We start from the raw sequence: 27,986 nt of genomic DNA on the forward strand, positions 1-27,986 counted from the left end.
GTTTTTAACAAACAGGGTTTTTGTAGTGATAAAGAAATACGCAAAAAACTTAATCTCACCAAGTCCACATGGCTTTTTTACAAACAGTTACAGCTATGTTTGAAGTCTCACGGTGTTCCATTAGACATACCAATTGAACACCACAGATACCACAAATTCTTCTACGAAAGAGAGACATTGAGAGGTTTTGTTTCAGAATTTTATCATCAATTACTAACGTCCTCGTATGAAACCCTCCAACTAGACTCTGTCTGGAGGAGGGATATACCAGACCTGGAAAATGACTTTGATTGGCAAGGAGCCTGGGCAAATGTCCGACTTACATCAAGGAACCCGGATCATCAACAAATCAATCTTAACTATATTCACAGGACATACTTGACTCCTATAAGACTGTGCAGAATGGGGCTTAAACAAGACTCCAAATGCTCCCAATGTACAAATGGGGACGAAGGGACATTTATGCACATGTATTGGGACTGCCCACCAGTTAAGGCATTCTGGAAAGATGTGACCCAACAATTATCAAAACTCGTATCTTGGAATATACCTGTACACCCCTCGGTATTACTATTGAATGATGTTTTTGAGTTTGCAGTGAATCCACAGCTAAAGAGATTGGTTTTATCGGGTATCACAGTAGCTAAAAAGCTGATCGCATCACGCTGGTTTCAACCGGAAAAAATGTGCCGGAAAGTTTGGTTTCTTACATATCTCGATGTGATTTATCAAGAAATATCTACAGCAAGAATTCTGGGTCTCAATGAATCCAAAATGTCAATGTGGTTAGAAGTGGTGGAGAGAATAAAAGCTAGCTTATAATGGTAGTGTCTGGTTAGGTGCGAGGGATAGTGGAGGTACTTCCCAAGGTGGGGTCCGGGAGGGGGGGGGGTTCGAGCTGGAGCATATGTGTGTAGGTTTTTAGATAACAGGTATTAGGGGTATATCTTATATAAGACAATTAACTAAAATGTGATCTCATTGGATGTGCTCTGACAATTAATGCTTGTATATCTTATCGTGTGTTGTCATGTTTGTTTATGTGTTTGTTTAAAAAATAATAAAAAAAATAAAATACAAAAAAAAAAGATATGTATCTTATATATATAAACAATATACAAGTTATACAAAATAATAAACGCAGACTTTCAGTGTTAATCTGGACCTTCAGAACAATTATTATTATTATTATTATTATTATTATTATTATTATTATTATTATTATTATTATTATTATTATTATTATTATTATTATTATTATTATTATTATTATTATTATTATTATTATTATTATTATTATTATTATTATTATTATTATTATTATTATTATTATTATTATTATTATTTTTGTCTTAGTTTGTCTTGTCATGTATGTATTGTCTTGCTTGTGAAAAAAAACTTTAAATATGAAAAAAAAAAATGATCTACAAACTGATTTGAATGGTGGTGTGGATAACACGACTTGACACGATCATGTCCCAGAACAAAACCAGAAAGATGAGTGAGGACAGCAGACATAGGTCTGGTGGATCAGATCGAGAAGAGCCAGGCGCAGCTTCTCAGTGATGGAAGCTGCAGGAAGTCAACGCAGAGCTCGAGGTCAATCAGGATGTACTGCCCCCCTGCAGGTCAACATTTATTTGGATTTAATTTGGCACGTCGTCCATTCTGTGTAGACTCAGCCGAAATTGGCAATAATATCTGGCCTGTCAGTTTATTTTTAGAATATGATACTTATTTGAATTTTATCATATTATTTTTAATGAATAACAGGTATATAGGCATCTAGGTGCAATGTATAAAGCGCTTGGCAACACAAGGTGTGGACAGCGCTTGGTGCTGAAAATTCTCTCTCTCTCTCTCTCTCTCTCTCTCTCTCTCTCTCTCTCTCTCTCTCTCTCTCTCTCTCTCTGCGTGTATGCTTTTACCAACGCAGTTGTGTTTCCGGGTTCCCGTTTTGCGCTCTGATTGGCCACTGACCAATCAGTGGCCAATGAGATATGAAGACAGATTTAACTGGGTATAGGAAGGCAGTACCATACGAGCCGCAAATTGAACATGCAATGAGTCTGCGACAACAACCCAATAATAAACACTCGAAACAGCTATTACCAGACAATTACAACAGCAGTGGTGCCTGCTTCAAATGTCACGTATTATAGGCTATAAGCCTGTGTAGATCTATTCGGAATAATAAACATATACACCCTCTAGCAAAACATGACACAATGTGATCCTATCTCCGATAGAGCGGCTGGTCGCAGAGACGCGAGTTGAACAAACACATCGGAAGGAGAATGAATGAATGAATGGAAACTTTATTTAACAGATTGCAGAATGGGTACAATACAGTACGGCTCAATACACACAATTGTTAATGGGATGCAGACCAGAGAAAGACTTTTGTCTTGTTTACATCAGGTTCATTCATTCATTCATTCTCCTCCCGATGTGTTCGTTCAACTCGCGTCTCTGCGACCAGCCGCTCTATCGGAGATAGGATCACATTGTGTCATGTTTTGCTAGAGGGTGTATATGTTTATTATTCCGAATAGATCTACACAGGCTTATAGCCTATAATACGTGACATTTGAAGCAGGCACCACTGCTGTTGTAATTGTCTGGTAATAGCTGTTTCGAGTGTTTATTATTGGGTTGTTGTCGCAGACTCACTGCATGTTCAATTTGCGGCTCGTATGGTACTGCCTTCCTATACCCAGTTAAATCTGTCTTCATATCTCACGCCCCAAAGGCGATAGCGAGGGGTGCGTACGCGTGTAGGTCAGTGGCCAATCAGAGCGCAAAACGGGAACCCGGAAACACAACTGCGTTGGTAAAAGCATACACGCGACCGGTCTCGGTCTATCGATCCTACATTATGCGCAACCAATGAGTCTATATCTGACGGCCACGGACCGGTTTAATGTTGGCATTATTTTTACGGACCGCATTATTTTTACGGACCGACAGCTCCGTAATAAACTATCAATTTATATGCAATTATTGTGTCTTGGCTCCTCTGCCTTGTTGCAGTGACATCAATAAAATAGGATACAAAAAATAAGAAATAGAAAAATAGAAATAGCATAAAGTTAGCAGCAGAAACTAACTCTAGACTATATCTATCTAGGTCGTCCTCGGACGGGCCCTCCATCGGTGCTTCCAGTCATCCCGATCCTCCATGCATCTGGCTAGCTCGCCGGTGCTTTCTGTTCCCACATCTCTCCTGAGTACGTCCACATAGGTTAACGTGGGACGTCCTCGTGATCGATGCCCGTGTGTTGGTTCCCACAGTACAAGTTTGCTGGTTGGCATCTCATGGTGTCTCTGGCAGTGACCTGCCAGCCTCATTCTCCTGACTGCCACTTTATCGCTCACCTTTAGCACCCCCCCATACAAGTTTGCATTAGTGACATGCTCATCCCTGTTGATGTTGAGCACCACACGCATCATTCTGGTGTAGCACCCATCCAAGGACTTCTGCAGGGTGGGCTTCAAGGTCCAGCATTCACTGCCATACAAAAGGACAGACTCAACTGTTGCATGAAAGAAGTTGAGCTTGATTTGACGGGGGAGGTTGGATTTCCACACACTGGTCATGCCGTTCAGAGCCCTCCACGCAAGTGCCTTCCTCACTTTAAGGTCTTGCTCGGACGAGTTGACCCACGAGCCCAGGTACTTGAAATCACTGACTTCCTTTAGAGCAGAGCCTCCTGTTGTCCTTAGAGGTGGATGATCCGGGAGGATGTTATACATTATGACCTCGGTTTTCTTGGCATTTAGCCTAAGGCCAACCTTGGCGCACTCCGTCTCCACTCTGCACAGGAGTTCCTGTGCCTGCTCCACCTGGTCAGAGAGCAGGCTGATGTCGTCCGCGTAGTCAAGGTCTGTTAGGACTATGGCGGGGTGTCGTCTCGATCTCCTTGGGGTTATTGTGAGACCAAGTTCCTGCTCCCGTCCATTGATGGCCTTCCTGAGCGCATAGTCGAGGACTATGACGAAAAGGAAGGGGGCAAGGGTGTCGCCTTGCATCACTCCAGCCAGGATGTCAAATTCTTCACTGTTGCCGTCTGGGGTTACCACCTTGGCCCTTGTACCCGTGTGCATGGTCCCTATGGCCCGGAGTAGATTGGGAGGGACTCTGTAGGCCTTGAGTATCCTCATCATTTTCATAGACTATAACATAATAGTATAGGTGGTGTGCAAAGCAGCAGCATAAACAACGACACAATTAATCTGCTGTAAATCGTCAGTATGGAATGTTTATGTTATGCTATTTTAACAACATGAATGAAATATAATATAATATCCAGTATAGGCTTAAAAACGCATTTTATGCAAGAAGAGAAAATTATGTAAAAAGGCTGGGGCCGAGTTTCGCTATTACCGGTAAGGATATTCAGGACATTGTTTGCATTTTTGTTGCTTTTATTAAAACAAGCTTGTAAATTAACTGTGTTCTTACTTGATTATTATTGAGTGCGCAGAGACCCATTCCAAGCCAAGGTTGCTCTCCTCGAGCCTCGAAACGACCTGATTAAATATCGCATCAGAGTCTTCCTTGTGGTCATCATAAAAGTCCAACAATTTGTTTTGCAGGCCAAGCTCTGGGGTGTAAAATCGCACTGCTAGTGGGGATAACTTGGTAGTACCATGGTTCGATGCGTCAGATGCAATTGAAAAAAAGGGAAGATACTCTGGTTTACCTGCAACCATTGGCGTATTCAAGTTCTTCAATAATGTCTCCACGGATGCATGTGCAAGCACGTCTGTAACGATAGCTGTGCTCTTGGTGCGTCCGCATGCTAGCTTCTTAGCTATCTCTGAATTGGGGAACATGACAGGGTTAAGTTTTGATCCACAATCGCCAGATCTATAAGATAAGCACCTTATGATATAGACACTGGTACTCACCTCAGCCGCTGTGACTTTGTCTGTGTTGCTGTCCTTTGGCTTCGAGAAAAAGCTAGTCATGCTACTGTTAGTATTCTTTTGCTGTTAATTTTTTTGTGAGCCTCGCCATCACCATGCCTCTTAACGTCCCCCTCTCCTCCATGGGTGATGGTGAAGCTCCTGTGGCAGATCCTGCATTCAACCTTTTGGGGATCATCTGAAACGGATCTCAGCCATGTATACTTCTTGTCCCAGTCTATGTTATATGAGCAAAGTCTCTTTTTTTTTGGCTCCATTTTCTTGTTTTTCTTAGCTAGCTAAACAACTTGTATCAGTATTGGCGGTCTTTCTTCTGACTACTCGAGTCACACACACTACACTGCAGCTCGGCCTCGGACTGACAGCGCGAGACTCGAGTCGAGCTGCTCCGCTCGGGTGCGCATTGGTTTGACGTCGCACGATTTTTTTTCATTTTAAATATAAGAGGGTATTGGAATGAGGCATTAAATTAACAACATTTAAAAAAAAATTAAATAATAATAATAATTATTGTTTTTACCATGATCTTTGAATTGCGGGACATTGTTCTGTTGTGGCGGGACGCAGGACAACTGTCCCATTATCGGGACTGTCCCGCGAGGCGCGGGGCAGGTGGGCACCCTACTCGGGTGTGATGTTTTTAAATAGTCTATCAGATGTCAAATAAATCAGTGGCCAGTACGGGGATCGAACCCGCAACCTTGGCGTTATTAGCACGAGGGTCTAACCAACTGAGTAAACCAGATGGTAGACTTACCGACATAGTGAATTTATTGTTGTTTTACTTGAACTTTACTTAAACCAATGTTTGTGTGAGTGGCGTGTGCGCAGCCCGTGAGAATATTCTCGCACGTAAATTCTACCGGCTTCACCAGGAACGAAAGGTGCGTGCAAACTGCAGGATAATCTCATCTCATCCACGTGAATTATGGTTGGGTCCATTATTGTAGGCTACATCATAGCATAATACTACTTGTTAGTAAACAGCATTGACCGTATTGAAAACAAACTGTGATGCGACATCTTCCACACGTCGCATTTGGTTATCAACAATCAGATAACCATCACATATTGTCGTATTGGAAACTTGTCATTCTAAAGTTAGTTTTTTAGGAAATACGTTTTCAGGGTGCAGTGGCTGAACATCAGGCACGTGCACACATAGGGGTGAAGGGGTGCCCGGGCACCTGCCTTTTTCATTTTTCATTAGAAAGTGCCCTTTTTATGCCACCCTCTTTTTAATTTTTTTTACTGTTGCACATATAGATATACTGCCCTGCCCTTCCAAATGAAAGATGTCACGATAGAATCTAAATATTAGGTAAAGAAAGAGAGAGAAATGCCACCCCTCTCCTGGAACTTGGAAGGACCTATTATTTACGCATAGTACGTGGGTGGGTGATGATGAGATGATGTAAACCGCGCGCCGGGCCAGCAGTGCACTGAACACGAAATTGATATCCAGCTGTTGTTGAGCTCACACTCGAGTCGAGACCTCTTTTTTTACAGTTACTATTTCAACTAAAACAAAGCAAGAGTACACTTCATCAGGTAAGGTATTTGCCCAACAAAATAAAATGGTGGGGTTGAAGTGCACTGTATATTTCGGGCATGCATTGCCTTGTGAAGTTGTGATTGTCCATGCTTTTCTCTCATGCAATCAGGCGGCAGGCAGGCTAGAACACTTCCCCCATACTACATTTCTTATTATTCATACCGCGGTGGGCGGTGGCATTGCATTATCTCTTTACTTCATGCTTTATCACATTCTCATCTCACCGCCTCACTTGCAAGATGCGCGGCTCTCGTGAAACACGTCGCCAGATCACCCCTCCCCAGCCCCTCCCTGTCTGCTGCTAGTGCTAGGAAAATCACGCAGCATACTTTCTCCCTCTCTCGCTCTCTCTCTATCGCTCTCTCTCTCTCTCTCGCTCTCTCTCTTGCTCTCTCAACACAGCGTGTTAATTTCGGCATGCCGCCCGCAGCTGTTGGTCTGGAGCGCATATTGTGTTATTAAAGGGACACTATGTAGTTTGTGACATCTATCGGTGAAACTGAATGTACCATAGACTTGTATTAACCCCAAAAATCTGGCTTGCGCGCTATGCACGCTCGCATTGCATTTAATAATTGATGACCTTTTCTCCTTTTGGGCACCTGCCTTTCTAAAGTCCTGTGCACGTCCCTGCTGAACATGCAACGTTCTCAGCATACCTGTTTCTCGCTTTCTCCAAGTGCAGTTGCAATGCTTTCCCACGCCGCTTTATCTTTCTACATCGGGTCTCTGGAGCTTATACAAGAGTAGCCTCTGGATTTCAACCTCAATAGTTGGTTCAGTCGTCAATACAAACTGGTCAGACTACTACTTGACCTTACTCCTAGAACCCACCTCACCCCTGCCCACTTTGACTACCTAGGATGGCTTAGAGTAGACAACAGAGTACAGCAACATGCAATGGGCCTGGTCTACAAGATACACTGACTACACCACACAGGTACCCATGTACATGTCGAAATACTTCCCAAAGGTCAGTGAATACCACAACCACAAGACCAAAGGGAGTTCCACAAATCATGTGCAACCCAGATTCGGCACAAACAAGGGACTAAACACATTTCGCAATTATGCCACAACAATGTGGAACGCCCTACCCACAGCCGTAAAAAGATGTGAATCCCTACCCACATTCAAAACCGCTCTCAAAGAGCACCTACGGAGGCTGCAATTCGATACTGGCCACCGTAAAGGTCCAACCCCCCCCCCCCCCCCCCCCCAAATAGACAGTCTCCTCCCCACCGTATGTATATATTTTCTCCCCACCGTATGTATATTTTTTCTATATACCTGTATGTCATGTGTGCCATAAATGTCATGATGTCATGTATGTTGTGTATGTCATAAATGTCACTATGAATTGAAAATGGGGGACCCTGATGTAAACAAGACAAACGTCTTTCTCTGGTCTGCATCCCCTTAACAATTGTGTGTATTGAGCCGTACTGTATTGTACCCATTCTGCAATCTGTTAAATGAAGTTTTCATTCATCATTCATTCAATAGTAGGTTGGGCGGCTGACAGTGTATTGGCTGAATTGGATTTGCTTTTGCTTTGATAAAATATATTGTCATTATTGTTTTTGTTGAAATAATTTATGTGGATATCCCAAACTATTCAAAATGGTGTTTTTTTTTATACAGTATAGAAGCATGTATCTGGAAACTAGACCTGGCATATCATATGTCTGATTACATAGTTCTCCCCCACTTTCTTGCACTGGTGCCACCAAGGCATTGGTTACCCATCCCAGTTGTTACCCATCCCAGTTAGGACAGCCGAATCCCGTCCAATCTTTCGCCGTCGACTAAAGACTCACTTCTTCAACCATTATCTGAAATGATAAAAAAAAAAAAAAAAAAAAATCTAACCCCGACTAACCTTAATGTCATGCACTTGTCCTAATAAACTAACCTACACTGTAACACGCAACACTTTGATGAACATTGTTACTCAGCTGATAGAGTTATACCCTTCTTGCTGTCTTGTCGCACAGAACTTGTAAGTCGCTTTGGATAAAAGCGTCAGCTAAATGACTAAATGTAAATGTAATGTAATGTAAGGCAAATATGAACCTGGAAAGAGGTAACTGATGCAGTGACATTTCACCTGGCTAAGGATATGATTTCTATAAAATAAAACATAGAAAATTAGGGTTTCAAAAGAAGCTGTGCAGTGTCCACCCTCAAACAACATACTTCCCAGAAGACCAATTCTTGATTAAATGAAAATGGAGGACCCTTATGTAAACAAGACGAAAGTATTTTTCTGGTCTTCATCCTCTTAACACAATCGCGGCCACTGCTATGAGTCTAATTATTCTCAAGAGGACCGGGAAATGTAAACAGACATGGGGCTGTTTGTACAGCTAAATCTATACTTTATAGTATTGCTATCTGTCCATTCTCATTGTCAATTGAGTCCATAAACCGTCCCTTCAAAATGGCTTAAAGGGGGGAAAAAATCATCAATGGGTTCTCATTTTATAGCGCCGTGAATATAAGCGTTATATCGGATTTGGTCTAGTATATTTCCTGGAAGCCGAGATACAGGGCTAATAGCTAATAACGTTAAATCCAATGGCATTTCGGTTATAGATACGCTCCAGTTAAAACGCAAACTGCATATGACTGGTACGATCCTCACGCATGTATTCATGAAAGGGGGGGGGGGGGGCGGGGGACGTCGTTTCTGATGATCGATTACCAATAACCGCGTTAGCCTCATTAGCCTCATAGACCGAACGCCTGGATGGCTATCAAAACAATCGGGATGTACTTTACGTGAAAAAGATCTTACCGTGGTCCGGTGGGATGTCCCCGAGCATTTCCCCGCTATCGATTGCCATCTGGTAGATCGATATGTCCATTGGCTGATGATAAATCCCCTTATTGCATGGTGAAATCTGCGATGCAAAACGTAATCCAAGCTACAGGCTACACATCTAGAATCCTGCTAACTGAAATCTCCATTGAAAGTAAAAAAAAAATACTGATCCGTTCAGCCACAGGGCACACTGCATTATCGCGATAGCGCCCCTAAGAGGATCTGGCCGGTATTGCACCTTCTCGAATTCATAGAGTAGGATAAATCTGCAGTGCCGCTCGGCGACCTTGAATAGGTTATTAAAATGCTTCTTGAGCTTTGTGGGTCGTATTCTGTGTCCTCCAGGCACCAGGTCCACGAGAAAGAGGAGTTCAAAGCCCTGAAGATGCTTAATATCTTCTACCAGGCGGGCACGTCCAAGACCAGCAACCCTGTCTTCTACTACGTGGCTCGCAGGTAAGACCTGCCATACATTACTAGCTACGAAAAGCATTGAGAACCAGAACGGGCTTTACCTGCTGAGGGACAGACCGGTCCCTTTTCTCTGTCCGTCTTTCCTATTACAGACTTAAAAACAGAGACTGTAGTGGCCGCTTGTCGATTCATTGGGGAGCGACAAGCGGTAAAGAGGCTACTGGTTAACCAGAAACACAGAAAGACACTCTGCTGTAAAGAGGCTACTGGTTAACCAGAAACACGGAGACATTCTGCTGTAAAGAGGCTACTGGTTAACCAGAAACGGTCAGATCCCTATGGTGTATCAAGTGATGCACCTATATACTCTAGGTAAGGATGCCACATTTTCAGAAAGGTGTCTTTTTCTGAGACTATGTGATCTTTTCAAGAGGAATACAACTGTTAATTTCTGATGACCATCAGTGGAATCAGATTTCCATGTCACTGTTACGCTTTTTTATTGTTTATTGTTATTTGCACTTATAAACATACATTCTAGAATAAAATAAGTAAAAGAAGAACAGTTAAAATGTGCAGGTAAGGTCAAAAAACCCAATGGCTTATAAGCGACCTCCCCTCTTAAACCTATATAGGATAACTACACAAAAGATATCCCCCCCCCCCCCCCCCCCCCACATTATGCACAAACACACATGCGCATATCCCTCTCTCATACACACAGATACATACAATACAGTATTATATAAAAATTATAACGGTGGGGGGAAAAAAAGACTTCACTCAAATTCACATGGATACTACAGACTACAGGAGCTGTAGTTCTTTTTTAAGCTTACTTTTAAATATATTTAAAGTGGAATATGTTTCTGTTAGATTTTGTATAACATTCCACATCACTGCACCTTGAGAAACAAATGAGAATTTGGCAACAGAGTTCCTACAGAAAGGAATGCGTAAGTCTTTATTTCTTCTTGTGAAATGTGCATGATAATGAGAATTAAACTCAAAATAACTTTGAAAAAAAGTTGGCAAAGATAAAGGAAGACCAATCACTTTGTACATAAGAACCCCTGTTTGGTACGTGTTGACCTCGTAAATTGTGAGTAGTTGCAGTTGTTTAAATAATGGTTTGGTTGGGGCTAAATAAGAAGAGTTGGTTGCAATTCTTACAAAGGATTTCTGAGCTCTATGGAATGTTTGTAAGTAAGATGGGTAAGTGCTGGCCCAAATTATATTGCAGTAAGAGATGTGAGGATAAATTAAATTATAATACAAAGTTAGTAATGTGCTCTTTTTTAATTGGTTTTTAACCCTTTTTATAATGCCCAACAATTTTGAAACCCTCTTGCAAACAATTTCACAGTGCAATTCAATTTAAATTTTCAATTTAAAGCAGTTTCTCATCGATATTGACACCTAAGAATTTCACTGATGAAACTTGTGAAAGTTCATTGTTATTGATACAAATCTTGGTTCCGTCTGAAATGTTTTTGTTCTTATTTCTAAAAATAATGAAGTTAGATTTTTCTCACCTCCGTTTCTAAACCAAAACTGAACAGAGGAAACTGAGCAGAGGACAAAACACCATCTAAGCCTCTGCTGGAGCCCTTTACTTCCCTGTTCATTCTGGAAATTAAAATGCTCAGCCGTGAGCAGACCTGCCCCGACGAGGTTGTACAGAACATCAGAAATGACTTGTGAGGCGATTCCCTTGTAGCTTTAACACGCTTTATTGATTTCAAGCACAGGGAGAGAGTGTGACAGCAAAAGATGAACAGACTTTGAAAAATACTTTTTAACACCCCGCAGATATGCCCTGCATTTGACTTCCTTTCTTTTCTGGAAGGGAAAGCCTAGTTATTTTTGCTAGTACGGTCATGGAATTGGTATTAAGTGGTCTTAAAAGGGTCTTAAATGTAACTTGTTGAACCCTGCAGATACCCTGAATAGGAAATGTGTGTTGTGTGCATATATAATATATATACCCCTCATCAGACACACAGGAAAGGTTCAGTTCAGGACTGGTGTTAAACTTTGACCCTCCATGGTCACAGGAGTGAGGCGTTAAACTGCCACGCAGATTAAAGCCGCCATCAGCAGCTGCATCAGCCAGACACCGGAGCTCGCCGGAGAGGCAGCACCGCTCCTCGAAGAGAAACCGCCACTCGTGCCATACATTCCCATTCTCAGGCTGCGGGCGTCCACGACCGACGTCTGCGCTATCATCATGATCAGCAACACCGCCATGAGTCCCGTCCAGCACTGACGATACATAGTGACTTGCTTTTCCACCTGAGAGGAGAAAGACACAGACACACACACGCACACGCACACACACACACACACGCCGTGCTCATTAGGCTTCCATCAACCTTAAGTTGTCTGAGTGTAGTAGATTGTTGTAGCTCTAAACTGCCTTGTCACCTGCTCATTATCTCACAGCCATGAGTTGTGTTCTGGCTTTCTCTCTGTCTGGACACAGCGGTGTACCTCGTTGAAGAGGAACAAACGTTTCTCTCTGTCTGGACGCGAAGGTCTACCTCGTTCAAGATGAACAAGCGTTTCTCTCTGTCTGGACACGGAGGTGTACCTCGTTGAAGAGGAACAAACGTTTCTCTCTGTCTGGACGCGAAGGTCTACCTCGTTCAAGATGAACAAACGTTTCTCTCTGTCTGGACGCGGAGGTGTACCTCGTTGAAGAGGAACAAACGTTTATCTCTGTCTGGACGCGAAGGTGTACCTTGTTCAAGAGGAACAAACGTTTCTCTCTGTCTGGACACGGAGGTCTACCTCGTTCAAGATGAACAAGCGTTTCTCTCTGTCTGGACACGGAGGTGTACCTTGTTCAAGAGGAACAAACGTTTCTCTCTGTCTGGACGCGGAGGTGTACCTCGTTCAAGAGGAACAAACGTTTCTCTCTGTCTGGACACGGAGGTGTACCTCGTTCAAGAGGAACAAACGTTTATCTCTGTCTGGACGCGGAGGTGTACCTCGTTCAAGAGGAACAAACGTTTCTCTGGGGTTTTCATCAGCAGGGGCTTTAGTGCCACCCCTTAACTTTACACTCACTGTTACCCCTTAACTTTACACTGTCACTGTTAGTCAAAGAGAGTAGCCTCCCGCTAACACTAAACCTTTTTGCAGCACATCGATATCTTAATTAGAAATCTTAATTAATTCAAAGAGGCCCCTCTGCACGATTGCATACAGGGGAAACACAATTCTACTCGTGTGTCGATTGAAATCAACTCCATTAGTTGACGCCGTTTCACGACTATTAGATTCCGAACGTGTTCACTCGAGGACAGCCCTACATTTCCTGTGCGAAACGGCAGCTCTCACGTGGGATTGTTAAAGTCCTCGCCTCGAGTCCGTTTGCGAAGTGGATGAGTGCTAATAAATCAAGACATCATTATAGAAGTAAGCATAGAATGTACATTTTTACATTTAGTCAATTAGCTGATGCTTTTTCCAAAGCGACTTACAAGTTCTGTACGACAAGTCAGCAGTACAACTCTTTCAGCTGAGTAACAATGTTCATCAAACAGTGTTGAAACTTGTGCGCCTGCAGTGTTGAGTGCACAGTAGTAGAGACATATTTAGTAGGTAGTGTAGATAATATTTTGAAGGCTCACCTGTTCCTGGGTACGTGCTGAATGTTCTAAGCTTGGATGTAGATGTTGCCCCAAACGTCGGCTTCCTCTTTCTTCTTTTGAGCTCACTGACTCTAAACAAAAAGGCGGTCCTCTTTATATCACTCATAAACTGAAAGGAGGGTCTGTTTTGAGAGTCGCATGACGACGAGCTGCATCATTTGCATAATTATGGGTGTTTTCACGTTGTGTGCTATTCTGTGGAAATACGAATTGGTTTCCTCAACAGCACTTTAAATAGCTGATGTGAAAACGTGTTTAGTATTGGCGAGCACAAGATGCGTACACAGCCCTGGTAAATGTTCAGCCATTTGTAAAAATGTCATCTCCATAATGCATGATGCTGGTTCACTGGTAGATTCGCTTTTGTTTGATTCACATTTTGAGCCGAAAACATGCCTTGAATCATAAATGACCAAATCACCCGCTGTAATTTAAGATGTAATGTCTAATTTCTAGTGCTGTCAATCGATTAAAATATTGAATCTGATTAATCGCATGATTGTCCATAGTTAACTCGCGATTAATCGCAAATGAATCGCATTTTCTTTTTTATCTACCTTAAACAGATCTTTTTCAAGTTCCAAGTTTTAATACTCTTATCAACATGAGAGTCAACAAATACTTGCTTTATGCAGCCATTTAACACAAAAGGATGACCCTCATGCGTTGCAAATATTTAAAACAACGAATAAAGTGTGCATGAAATAATAGGGGAAAGAAACTGTTAGGAACTTGTTACATTCACCCACACAAGGGCTGAAGACTCACACCCCCGCCCCCCCCTTTCTCTCTCACACACACACTCTCCCAGCTCTCTTATTCTCTCTTGTTCCTTCCTCATCTCTCTCTCTCTCTCTCTCTCTCTCTCTCTCTCTCTCTCTCTCTCTCTCTCTCACTCACTCACTCACTCACTCACTCACTCACTCACTCACTCACTCACTCACTCACTCTCTCACTCACTCACTCACTCACTCACTCACTCACTCACTCACTCACTCACTCACTCACTCACTCACTCACTCACTCACTCAATCACTCACTCACTCACTCACTCACTCACTCACTCACTCACTCACTCACTCACTCACTCACTCTCTCACTCACTCACTCACTCACTCACTCACTCACTCACTCACTCACTCACTCACTCACTCACACACACACACACTTTGAGTCAGAAACAAACATAGTATCAATGAGAGTATCAATAATACACCTGAGTGAAGTCTTGTAAAAAAAGAAAAAAAAAAGGCCTGAAGACCCTTAATATCTTCTACCAGGCGGGCACGTCCAAGACCGGCAACCCTGTCTTCTACTACGTGGCTCGCAGGTAAGACCTGCCATACATTACTAGCTATGAAAAGCATTGAGAACCAGAACAGGCTTCACCTGCTGAGGGACAGACCGGTCCCTTTTCTCTGTCCGTCTTTCCTATTACAGACTTAAACACAGAGACATTCTGCTGTAAAGAGGCTACTGGTTAACCAGAAAAACAGAGACATTCTGCTGTAAAGAGGCTACTGGTTAACCAGAAACATTCAGATCCCTATGGTGTATCAAGTGATGCACCGTGGTGCAGTGCTGGGCAACCGCGGTCAAACGGCGTTTGGGCTTCGAAGTGCGCGCATCCTATTATTATGCAAAGTCTAGGTGATAAGTGCCTAGACTTTGCATAATAATAGGATACCGTTTGGCCTCCGCCCATATTATGACTGCACCCCTGGTGATGCACCTATATACTCTAGGTAAGGATGCCACATTTTCAGAAAGGTGTCTTTTTCTGAGACTTTGTGATCTTTTCAAGAGGAATACAACTGTTAATTTCTGATGACCATCAGTGGAATCAGATTTCCACGTCACTGTTACGCTTTTCTCACCTCCGTTTCTAAACCAAAACTGAACAGAGGAAACTGATCAGAGGACAAAACACCATCTAAGCCTCTGCTTAAGCCCTTTTCTTCCCTGTTCATTCTGGAAATTAAAATGCTCAGCCGTGCGCAGACCTGCCCCGACGAGGTTGTACAGAACATCAGAAATGACTTGTGAGGCGATTCCCTTGTAGCTTTAACATGCTTTATTGATTTCAAGCACAGGGAGAGAGTGACAGTAAAAGATGAACAGACTTTGAAGAACACTTTTGAACACCCTGCAGATATACCCTGCATTTGACTTCCTTTCTTTTCTGAAAGGGAAAGCCTACGAAGGTTTATTTATATTAAATTTGGCGCACAAGTGAACCGCCAGTTCAGTGTCGCTATGTTTTTTTGCTAGTACGGTCATGGAATTGGTATTACATGCAGCTCTAAGTGGTCTTAAAATGGGTCTTAAATGTAACTAGTTGAAACCTCAGATACCCTGAATAGGAAATGTGTGTTGTGTGCATATATATATATCCCCCATACCCCTCATCAGACACACAGGAAAGGTTCCGTTCAGGACTGGTGTTAAACTTTTACCCTCCATGGTCACAGGAGTGAGGCATTAAACTGCCACGCAGATTAAAGCCGCCATCAGCAGCTGCATCAGCCAGACACCCGAGCTCTCCGGAGCGTCAGCGCCGCTCAGCATGGTGCTATTTTCTTCCATGCCGTTTTAATACTCTTATCATCATGAGAGTCAACAAATGCTTGGTTTATGCAGCCATTTCAAGTTTCAAGTTCAAGTTTCTTTACAGAATACTTTCATACAAAATGCTTCTTACTGTTACGCTCCAGAGACTGTGCTAGACAAGATAGTATCAAATAACATAGTATAGCATGTAAATTAGAAGTAGAAAATGAGGTCACAGTGTTCAGTATAGACATATGTACAATGTTCGATGCAGAATAGACGTAACTGAGTTACCATATAACATACAATACTATGCAGTGTACTAATGTACAATATTATATAGTGCAAAGCAGAAATGCAGAAATGGGATGAGGTACAATTTAGGTACAATTTACAGTAAGGTGTACGAGTTGTAGTGCAATCCTTCATCAATAAATATAAAGTGTGGGGAGTGGGTGCTACAGTGTGTTTGTTTAAAGTGAGTGTGTGCTATAAAGTGTGGGGAGTGGGTGCTACAGTGTGTTTGTTTAAAGTGAGTGTGTGCGTGTGGATGTGTGTGCTATGTGCGTTTGATGGTTGTTGTTGTGTAGTGTTCATTGTTCGTTAAGCAGCCTGATGGCCTGGGGATAGAAGCTTCTTCTGAGTCTTTCTGTGCTCGCCTTGAGACTCCGGCATCGCTTGCCTGACCGCAGCAGTTCAAAGAGGCAGTTGTTCGGGTGGCTCGAGTCCTTAATAATTCTCTTAGCCTTCCCCCTGCACCGCTTGTTGTAAATGTTCTGGAGGGTGGGGAGCCCCCCTCCGATTGTGCGTTCGGCTGAACGTGTCACTCTTTGTAGTCTGCTTCGGTCTTGTGCAGTGCTATTCCCAAACCAGGAGGTGATGTTGCCAGTCAGGATGCTCTCTATTGTACATGAGTAGAAGTTCTTAAGGATCTTCTGACTGACTTGGAACTTCCTTAGGCGCCTGAGGAAGTAGAGGCGTTGTCGTGCCTTCTTCACAACACTGTCAATGTGTGTGGTCCATGTCAAGTCCTCGGATATGTAGGCTCCGAGGTACTTAAAGCTGTTGACTCTCTCAACCGGTGCCCCGTCGATGCTGAGGGGGCTGTAGTCCTTGACCCCCGACCTCCTGAAGTCCACAATCATCTCCTTTGTTTTGCTGACGTTCAGGGAGAGGCTGTTTTCCTGGCACCATCCCGCCAGGACCTTGACCTCCTCCAGGTAGGCCCTCTCGTCGTTGGCAGAGATCAGGCCCACCACCACTGTGTCGTCGGCAAATTTGATGATTGTGTTGCTACTCCGCTGAGCCACACAGTCGTGTGTGTACAGGGAGTAGAGGAGGGGACTCAGAACACAGCCCTGGGGGGCCCCTATGTTGAGGGTGATGGATGAGGAGGTGCAGTTGCCTGCTCTCACCACCTGGGGTCTGCCCGTCAGGAAGTCCAAGACCCACTGGCAGAGGTCATAGTTCAAGCCCAGGTCCCTGAGCTTGGCTATGAGTTTGGAGGGGACTATGGTATTGAATGCCGAGCTGTAGTCGATGAATAGCATTCTCACATAGTTCCCCTTCCTCTTGTCCAGGTGTGATGCTGCTGTGTGCAGCACATGGGCTATGGCGTCCTCCGTGGACCTCTTGGGGCGGTATGCAAATTGCAGGGGGTCCATGTTGATGGGGAGGGAGGAGCAGATGTAGCCCTTTAACACAAAAGGATGACCCTCATGCATTGAAAATCTCCATCAAATTCAAAACAGAGTGATGCACAAAATAACTTAAAAGAAAATAATAATTTAAAACAATGAATAAAGTGTGCATGAAATAATAGGGGAGAGAAAACGTTAGGAACTTGTTACATTCACCCACACGAGGGCTGAGGACTCACACCCCCGCCCCCCCTCTCTCTCTCACACACATTACCAGCTCTCTCTCTCTCTTGCCCCTTCCTCATCTCTCTCACCCCCCCCCCTCTCTCTCTCTCTCTCTCTCTCTCTCTCTCTCTCTCTCTCTCTCTCTCTCTCTCTCTCTCTCTCTCTCTCTCTGTCACACACACACTTGGAGTCAGAAACAAACATAGTATAGTTTGCATGTGAACAGAGTTGGATAGTCCCATAAGCAATGTCATGCATGTAAACATACACTGCACTCAGTTATCCCCTAGGTGGCTGCAGTTGCTCCATCTAGTGGCGAGTCGGAGCATCGGCTCTGGCAGTCGGCCTTGACTCTGACTCGGGACAACCCCTCCTCCCCCTCTCAACCGATTACCCTTAAACATTATAGAGAGAAATTACAAATCTGACTGCGGGCGACCTCGGTCCATTCCACGGGGCTGACTACTTTGGACTAAGTGGTACCGGCGTGCAAGGAGACGGTGTTGAGTGTTAAGCAGGCCTCTGAGGGAGCGGGCCTATTGACTGTGCAGTCAGGTACGAACACCTCCCCGGACCACACACATCATGGCCTTTTAGTTCCAGCTGAGCCGGGCCTCGGTGTACACACACCACGTCTACCCTTTGGTTTGACGCAAGGCTGAGCTTTGTTTAAAGATGTCTTCTTCTTTCAGTGAAAGGTACTTGGATTTCATCCATATCGCATATCCAGTTTGTGGCCCTCTCTAGGTGGGTTTCAATTTATACGCCACTCGTCGTTGCATTTCATACCCGATTCACACTGTGGAAAGCATCCGCATTGGGACAGTGCCGTCTGCTTTTGTCAGTGTGAAAGCTAGCGAACGCACACCATCCGGGTTTGTCCGTTAGATGGTAATTTTTCTATAGTAAGAATAGATGCAATTATAACAATTGGTGTTGTGGACTGATGAGGAGACCTGCATACTTTTGCTTGATGTTTCCTGCTGGCTAACGAGATGCATTCATATATATCAAATTGAGCTTATGACTAACCGTACGCAAGAGTGAGCTCTCTTCTGGTGGCCTGCTCTTCTTGTAGGCTGCTCTGCTGGTAGACTGCTCTGCTGGTAGGCTGCTCTGCTGGTAGGCCTGCTCTTCTGGTGGCCTGCTCTTCTGGTAGGCTGCTCTGCTGGTAGGCTGCTCTGCTGGTAGCCTGCTCTGCTGGTAGCCTGCTCTGCTGGTAGCCTGCTCTGCTGGTAGGCTGCTCTGCTGGTAGGCTGCTCTGCTGGTAGGCTGCTCTGCTGGTAGGCTGCTCTCCTGGTAGGCTGCTCTGCTGGTAGGCTGCTCTGCTGGTAGGCTGCTCTGCTGGTAGGCTGCTCTGCTGGTAGGCTGCTCTGCTGGTAGGCTGCTCTGCTGGTAGGCTGCTCTGCTGGTACTGTAGGCCTGCTCTGCTGGTACTGTAGGCCTTCTCTTCTAGTAGGCTGCTCTGCTGGTACTGTAGGCCTGCTCTGCTGGTACTGTAGGCCTTCTCTTCTAGTAGGCTGCTCTGCTGGTACTGTAGGCCTTCTCTTCTAGTAGGCTGCTCTGCTGGTACTGTAGGCCTTCTCTTCTAGTAGGCTGCTCTGCTGGTACTGTAGGCCTTCTCTTCTAGTAGGCTGCTCTGCTGGTATTGTAGGCCTGCTCTGTTAGCAGAGTAAGACTATTAGTCTTACTCTGCTAGTAGGCCTGCTCTTCTGGTAGGATGAACATTGGACGACCGAAACATAGGATTTAATAATAAGTTGAATAATGTAAGTGAAGACAGTGTCTCTTTAGTGTATTGTCCTTAGAATAAATACATATCAAAAATAGAGATTAAGGCAAGAATCAATCAATTGGGATCTCTTTAAATGCGTTGGGAACTCTTTAAATGCTTTGGGAACTCTTTAAATACTTTGGGAACTCTTGAAACGTATATTAAATATATTGCAGTGGGAGTGCCATTGATTCCTGTGGACTTTTCTCTGCAGTGCAAGGTTTGTCAGGTGAAAGAAGAATGAGCGCCTGTGCAAACTGTGATTAATGTTATACCAGGTCTGCCAACGGCATTTTAACATGGAGGTCAGTAGCATGAAGATGTATTCAATTAAATATCACCAAAAGATTCGTATAGCCTAGCCTGCCCAGCGAACATGGGTGCAGTGGAGCTTTACCTGTTGTGATGTCCTCCTCTCTGACAGACTGTGATGTCCTCCTCTCTGACAGACTGTGATGTCCTCCTCTCTGACAGACTGTGATGTCCTCCTCTCTGACAGACTGTGATGTCCTCCTCTCTGACAGACTGTGATGTCCTCCTCTCTGACAGACTGTGATGTCCTCCTCTCTGACAGACTGTGATGTCCTCCTCTCTGACAGACTGTGATGTCCTCCTCTCTGACAGACTGATGTCCTCCTCTCTGACACACTGTGATGTCCTCCTCTCTGACAGACTGTGATGTCCTCCTCTCTGACAGACTGTGATGTCCTCCTCTCTGACAGACTGATGTCCTCCTCTCTGACACACTGTGATGTCCTCCTCTCTGACAGACTGTGATGTCCTCCTCTCTGACAGACTGTGATGTCCTCCTCTCTGACAGACTGTGATGTCCTCCTCTCTGACAGACTGTGATGTCCTCCTCTCTGACAGACTGTGGTGTCCTCTCTAGCTCTGACAGACTGTGATGTCCTCCTCTCTGACAGACTGTGATGTCCTCCTCTCTGACAGACTTTGATGTCCTCCTCTCTGACAGACTGTGATGTCCTCCTCTCTGACACACTGTGATGTCCTCCTCTCTGACAGACTGTGATGTCCTCTCTAGCTCTGACAGACTGTGATGTCCTCCTCTCTGACAGACTGATGTCCTCCTCTCTGACAGACTGTGATGTCCTCCTCTCTGACAGACTGTGATGTCCTCCTCTCTGACAGACTGTGATGTCCTCCGCTCTGACAGACTGTGATGTCCTCCTCTCTGACAGACTGTGATGTCCTCCTCTCTGACAGACTGTGATGTCCTCCTCTCTGACAGACTGTGATGTCCTCCTCTCTGACAGACTGTGATGTCCTCCTCTCTGACAGACTGTGATGTCCTCCTCTCTGACAGACTGTGGTGTCCTCCTCTCTGACAGACTATGATGTCCTCCTCTCTGACAGACTGTGATGTCCTCCGCTCTGACAGACTGTAATGTCCTCCTCCTCTCTGACAGACTGTGATGTCCTCCTCTCTGACAGACTGTGATGTCCTCCTCTCTGACAGACTGTGATGTCCTCCTCTCTGACAGACTGTAATGTCCTCCTCCTCTCTGACAGACTGTGATGTCCTCCTCTCTGACAGACTGTGATGTCCTCCTCTCTGACAGACTGTGATGTCCTCCTCTCTGACAGACTGTGATGTCCTCCTCTCTGACAGACTGTGATGTCCTCCTCTCTGACAGACTGTGGTGTCCTCCTCTCTGACAGACTGTGATGTCCTCCTTTCTGACAGACTGTGATGTCCTCCTCTCTGACAGACTGTGGTGTCCTCCTCTCTGACAGACTGTGGTGTCCTCCTCTCTGACACACTGTGATGTCCTCCTCTCTGACAGACTGTGATGTCCTCCTCTCTGACACACTGTGATGTCCTCCTCTCTGACAGACTGTGATGTCCTCCTCTCTGACACACTGTGATGTCCCCCTCTCTGACAGACTGTGGTGTCCCCCTCTCTGACAGACTGTGGTGTGCCCGTCCCTCCACCAGGCGCCCGGAGGCACAGCAGGCCTCACCACAGCACTGTAGAGGGCTCACTTAACCCTTTCACTGCCACACAAAATCAGGTTAACCCTTTCACTGCCACACTACAGAAGGTTAACCCTTTACTATCACACTACCGTCGGTAGTGTGATAGTAAAGGGTTAACCTTTCTGTAGTGTGGTGGTGAAAGGGTTAAAGGGCGTCAGGACGGGGATGTGAGAGATGCTAATAGAACACAGCCTAGTTACATCGTCTGCCGACTCTGCAGACTGTGGCAGGCGGCCGTTACAGAGGGAGTGATGTAACGAGCAGGAAGACTTGCAGGGATCCACAAAGAATGGATTGCACGGTGCTAATTGCACCCTTACTTACAATTCATTATGAATTGAAAATGGGGGACCCTGATGTAAACAAGACGAAAGTCTTTCTCTGGTCTGCATCCCATCAATTAACAATAGTGTGTGTATTGAGCCGTACTGTATTGTACCCATTCTGCAATCTGTTAATAACATTTTCAATCAATCAATCACCGCATTTTCAATTCATAATGAATTGTAAGTAAGGGTGCAGTTAGCACTGTGCAATCCATTCTTTGTGGATCCCGCCCTAACAGTCGACGCGCCGTACACTTATTTATGGCGACATGTTGTTATCGTTTGGGCTCGGGGAGAGTATAGAGTCATGAGGCTCGAGTCCAAGTGAAGTCACGGGTCGCTGGTGTTGAAGTCAAAGTCGAGTTTGCGAGTCTTTCTTTTGTTTTGTCGAGTCTGAAGTCATCAAATTCGTGACTTGAGTCCAAGTCATGTGACTGAAGTCTGACTTGAGTCCAAGTCATGTGACTGAAGTCTGACTCCAGTCCAAGTCATGTGACTGAAGTCTGACTCCAGTCCAAGTCATGTGACTGAAGTCTGACTCGAGTCCATATACCTCCACATCACATCTACCTCCACATCACATCTACCTCCACATCACATCTACCTTCACATCACATCTACCTCCACATCACATCTACCTCCACATCACATCTACCTCCACATCACATCTACCTTCACATCACATCTACCTCTACATCACATCTACCTCCACATCACATCTACCTCCACATCACATCTACCTTCACATCACATCTACCTCCACATCACATCTATCTTCACATCACATCTACCTTCACATCACATCTACCTCCACATCACATTTACCGCCACATCACATCTACCTCCACATCACATCTACCTCTACATCACATCTACCTCCACATTACATCTACCTCTACATCACATCAACCTTCACATCACATCTACCTCCACATCACATCACATCTACCTCTACATCACATCTACCTACACATCAGATCTACCTCCACATCACATCTACCTTCACATCACATCTACCTCCACATCACATCACATCTACCTTCACATCACATCTACCTCCACATCACATCTACCTCCACATCACATCTACCTCCACATCACATCTACCTCCACATCACATCACATCACATCTACCTCTACATCACATCTACCTCCACATCACATCTACCTCCACATCACATCTACCTCCACATCACATCTACCTCTACATCACATCTACCTCTACATCACATCTACCTCCACATCACATCTACCTCCACATCACATCTACCTCCACATCACATCCACATCACATCTACCTCTACATCACATCTACCTCTACATCACATCTACCTTCACATCACATCTACCTCCACATCACATCTACCTTCACATCACATATACCTCCACATCACATCTACCTCCACATCACATCTACCTCCACATCACATCTACCTTCACATCACATATACCTCTACATCACATCTACCTCTACATCACATCTACCTTCACATCACATCTACCTCCACATCACATCTACCTTCACATCACATATACCTCCACATCACATCTACCTCCACATCACATCTACCTCTACATCACATCTACCTCCACATCATATCTACCTCCACATCACATCTACCTCCACATCACATCTACCTTCACATCACATCTACCTCCACATCACATCTACCTCCACATCACATCTACCTTCACATCACATCTACCTTCACATCACATCTACCTCCACATCACATCTACCTCCACATCACATCTACCTCCACATCACATCTACCTCCACATCACATCTACCTTCACATCACATCTACCTCCACATCACATCTACCTCCACATCACATCTACCTCCACATCACATCTACCTCCACATCACATCTACAGCATCACAGAGCCCTGAGGCAGAACAAACATCATCAAAGAAAGTGAGGAAAACTTGGCCAGCCTTTGAAAACCGGAGGTGCTGTAACTGCAGCTGCCCCATCTCTAAAAGAGGCAATATATGGGGAATTTAGTGCCTATCTGTCCACACCACATACAGACAGTGGATCTTCTGGAATGGTGGAAAGTCCACAAGGGAAACTTCCCCAGGGTTAGCCGACTAGCTAGAAGGTATGTGTACATTCCAAGTGCTCCCCCAGAAAGAGTCTTCAGAACTGGTGGCAATATTGTCACATGCCAAAGGTCAACTCTCAAGCCAGATCAAGTTAATAAACTGTCGTACTTTCATCTTTTAGAAGGAGATATTAGTTGTAAAAGAGTTGTGAAGTGAAAAATATGTTCTAAAGCTGCTGGGTTTTCAATACTCAGGATTCAGAAATATTGATATTATTGCAACTTTGGTTGATTGTTTTGGTTCTGAATCACATTGCACTATCTTTTTAAACCAATGTTCATTTTGGGAGTAATGCTAAAGTCTCTTATTGTACTTGAAGTCTATACCATGTTGAAATGATTGTTGAATGTTAATACTTTGTAGAATTGCATTAGAATTAGATTACATAGTTTACATTTCTATTTAACCTTTTTTTATATAAGCAATTTCTATTGTTTGAAACAGACTTTTCTTCATTGATGTCTGGTTGTTCTGTTTATTTTTTATTCTATTCTACCCTGTTTATTAGAATGTTACATACTGCTACCTCAAAACACAGAAAGTGAATATACTGGTTTTGCTGAATATCTGTGTCTAATGAGCGGACAATTCCTAGTTACTTGCTGCAAACATTTAGTTTTGTTTCAGCTTTGGGCACTTTCTGTTGTTTCATCTGGCCTCTCTCTTCTCTTAGCCTCTCGCTATGTCTTCACACCATCAAATCATGTCCTTTTCACGTATACAGTCACACAAGCCTCCTAGGACCAAATGACAGAAAGCAAACACAGCGCAAGGCTTTCGCAATGCGACCACACCCGCCTGCCTGGTGTAGATTAGATTAGATTAGATTCAAATGTATTGTCATTATACAGCAAAAGTACAGTACAATGAAAAGAAGTTTGGCATCCAACCAGAGTGCAAATGTAGCAGTAAAGTGCAATATACAATGTACAAGTGAACTGAAGTATATATAAATGAGTAATACTGAGAAAATATTGATAATCAGTAGGGCTGACCCCTATTAGTCAAATAGTCTACTAATCGATCGAAAGGAGCCGTAGTCGACTGCCAACCTCTTAGTCGAATACAAAAAAGAAAAAAATATTTAAAGTTTTTTTTCTTTTTTTTTTTTTTTTTTTTTATCATTCTTTCCAAAAGAAAAGAGGCCTAGAAGCGTGACTAACGTTAATGGCATGCATACCAGAGGCTAACTGCCTAAGAAAACAGGCACAGAGGCACTGAAAGAAGATTTCACCCATCTAATGAACACACTAAGACTAGACAAATATCAAGATGTATCCATCAGTGGACCAATTGCATGCTTTTGCAGAGGACAAGAAGCCTTCAGTCGACTCCTTCAGACATTAAGCACCCCCACAGCCCAAATGGAATGATAAAAAAAAAGAAGAAAAAAAATCATAGTCGACTAATAGTCGACTTTCGGCTAATTTCGGCTAATTTTGGCCAATCATAGTCGACTATCCAAATCCTTAGTCGGGGACAGCCCTAATAATCAGATGTATTGATTGATTGATTGAAAAGTGTATTAACAGATTGCAGAATGGGTACAGTACAGTACATCTCAATACATACAATTGTTAAGGGGATGCAGACCAGAGAAAGACTTTCGTCTTGTTTACATCAGGGTCCCCCATTTTCAATTCATCATAACATATATGACATACATGACATACAGATAGACAGTACTGCTACATCTATACATTTATGACATATCAGATTTGCAAATACAGTACTGTTTGTGATACAAAAGTGTCCAGAAAAGGAGTGTATATACATTTGGCGTAGAAACTGTACATTGGAGGAGGTTGGTGGGGTGGGGTTGGGTGGGTTGGGTGAGGGCTGTACCTTGGAGGTGGGGGGGGGGGGGGGGGGGGGTTGGGTAAGGGACACACACACATTTTACACTGTACATTGGAATATTGACAAAGCCTTACTTGGTCATTTACTGTACAACTAGGTTAGGACATTTGTAGGGGCCAGTTTCGAATTGCAGTCTCACGTAGGTGTTTTTTGAGAGTGTTTTTGAAGGTGGGTAGTGATTCACATTCCTTTACAGCTTTAGGCAGGGCGTTCCACATTGATGTGGCATAATTGCGAAACGTGTTTAGTCCCTTGTTTGAGCCGAATCTGGGTTTTACATGATTTGTGGAGCTCCCTCTGGTGTTGTGATCGTGGTATTCACTGACCTTTGGGAAGTATTTTGACATGTACATGGGTACCTTGGTCGCGTAGTGTATCTTGTAGACCAGGCCCATTGCAAGTTGCTGTACTCTGTCGTCTACTCTAAGCCATCCTAGGTTGTCAAAGTGGGCAGGGGTGAGGTGGGTTCTAGGAGTCAGGTCAAGTAGTAGTCTGACTAGCTTGTTTTGAGATGTTTGTAATTTGTTTTTTAGTGCCTTTGAGGTGCTTTGGTACCATGAGGTGCAAGCATAGTCGTAGTACCCTTGAATGAGTGCTCCTGCTAGAGTCTTCAGGGTATTCTTGTTTACCAGAGAGGAGATCCGGTACAAGAATCGCGTTCGTTGGTTGACTTTTTTTATTACATTGGATGCCATTTTGTCACAGGAAAGATTAGCCTCTAGGATGGAACCCAGGTAGGTAATTTCATCTTTCCTTGTGATAATATTGTCACCCACTGTAACCGAGAAGCCGTCGGTCTTGCTGAGTTTGTTATTTGAACCGAAGAGAATGGACTCTGTTTTGCCCATGTGTAATGATAGTTTGTTGTCGGCGAGCCATATGCAGATTTTGCCTAGTTCCGAGCTGAGGGCTTTTTCAACCTGTAACTTGTTCTTGTCAGAGACCAGCAGGGCTGAGTCGTCCGCAAACAGGAACAAGTTGCAGTCACAAGCTGACGACATGTCATTTGCATAAATTAGGAATAGTAGCGGTCCTAGTATGCTTCCTTGTGGAACACCACAGCTCACTGTGAGGGGGGGGGGATAGGGTACCGTTTACTTCCACCATCTGTTCCCTCCCCTCCAGGTAGGATTGTATCCAGCTCACTGATAAACTATCAAAACCAATTGCTTTTAGCTTGTCAATCAGAATGGTGTGATTGACAGTGTCGAAGGCCTTTTGTAGGTCCAGCATGACCATGCCGCAGTATTTGCCCGCGTCCACCTCTTGTTTGATGTGGTCGTTCAAGTAGAGAAGGCATGTGTCAGTGGAGTGGGATGTTCTAAAGCCAGATTGGAATTCGTAGATTAGATTTTTTTCCGCGAGGTACTTTTCGATCTGTTCGTATACTATTTTTTCCATGACTTTCGAGATGGATGTAAGGATAGAAACAGGGCGGTAGTTACCCGGGTCTAATTTGCTGCCCTTTTTGTGCAGGGGTGTTACTCTCGCAATTTTGAAGTCCTTGGGGACGTGTCCCTGTTTTATGGAGAGGTTTATTATGTGTGTGATGACTGGGGTGATGGCTGCTGCTGAGTCTCTGAGGAATTTGGAGGGGATGTTGTCATGGCCAGTGGCCTTGTTTGGTTGGAGGGCGCTCAGTTTTTTGAGTACCTCATCTGTAGTTACTATTTCCAGTTTGAAGTCGTCTTTGTGGACGCCTAGGTTCATGTAGTATGCTACTATGTGTTCTACCCCATACTGCCCTGAGTGGGAGGGTAGTTTGTTTACCAGTGTTGTGGCTATGTTTGTGAAGAAAGTGTTTAAGTAATTGGCTACATCCAGCGTGTCTGTGATGAGCGTGTTGTCCGTCTTTATGTTTATGTTTGAGAACCTGGTTTTGAGTTTTTTACTGCAGCCTAGTTGATTGTTGAGTAATTTCCAAAGTTCACGTGGTTTATTTTTGTTTTCCTCGGTTTTGTCATTGATGAAATTTTTTTTAGCAGTTTTGATCATGGAGTTTACGTCATTTCTTAGTCTGTTTCTTTCTAGTTTGAGTTCAGTCACGTGGTCTTGGAGTTCACTGCTCGTGCTTTTGGTAAGCTTTGACTGACTTTTACGAAACTCAGAGCATTT

Source organism: Notolepis coatsorum, assembly GCF_963971535.1.
Source record: "Notolepis coatsorum genome assembly, chromosome: 1".
Lineage (NCBI taxonomy): Eukaryota > Metazoa > Chordata > Actinopteri > Aulopiformes > Paralepididae > Notolepis > Notolepis coatsorum.